At 29.5% G+C, this 809-nt stretch overlaps 1 protein-coding gene across 1 annotated transcript in view; it reads left to right on the top strand.

Annotated features, from left to right (window-relative positions):
* The window catches only part of HELRODRAFT_176546 (hypothetical protein), a gene marked incomplete at both ends in the record, with an annotated part of 21,938 nt that overhangs the window by 12,635 nt on the left and 8,494 nt on the right, over window positions 1-809 (top strand). The gene's annotated exons all lie outside the window — the stretch shown is intronic.

Here is an 809-nt window from a genome sequence, read left to right as displayed (position 1 = left end):
ATAAATATAATTGTGTCTTTTATGTGTCCCCATTTTAACAATTTTTTCCACTTAATTTCCAGATGAATCCACAACAAACACACACACACACACATTGCATGTGATATGCGGGGATCTGTTTGCATTTGAAACCGGTAGTTGCAACAGCAGAACCGGATGCCTTAACCATTAAACCACTTCGGCGTCAGATGCGTCGGTATGTGTGCTTTAAAATTTTAAGACCGTTCACAAGTTCTTCACACCACACACACACACACACCACACACACACACACACACCACACACAAACACACACTCACACACACACCACACACACATATATACGCATACAAATACACATACATACGCATACAAACTCATACAAGTTAAATTAAAAATAAATCAATACCTTCTACGTCACATTTATAATGAGGCAGTACGGAAAGAATTAAGAACCATAGGTGGAAAAATTTTTTATTTCTCATATTTTCTTCCCTTTCCCTGAACTGAAACTTTTTAAAAATTCATTTCCAGGTTCTGAACTTCGATGTTGGTGTTTACAAACAAACAGATACAAATAACTTCAACGTCATTACGAAAAATAATATTAATAAAAATATTAAATAATAAATAATAATTATAAATAATAATAATATTAATAAAAATGATAAATAATAATGATAAATAATAATAATAATAATAAATACTAATAACTAATAATAATAATAATAACTAATAATAATAGAAACAATAATAAATAATAATAATAAAAAAAACCATCATACACATTTTCTGATAGGTTGGTTGGGATCACACATTTCATTCTTCTG

This window comes from Helobdella robusta (assembly GCF_000326865.2).
Source record: "Helobdella robusta unplaced genomic scaffold HELROscaffold_38, whole genome shotgun sequence".
NCBI classification, from domain to species: Eukaryota; Metazoa; Annelida; class Clitellata; order Rhynchobdellida; family Glossiphoniidae; genus Helobdella; species Helobdella robusta.
This window is presented reverse-complemented; position numbering and strand designations above follow the sequence as displayed.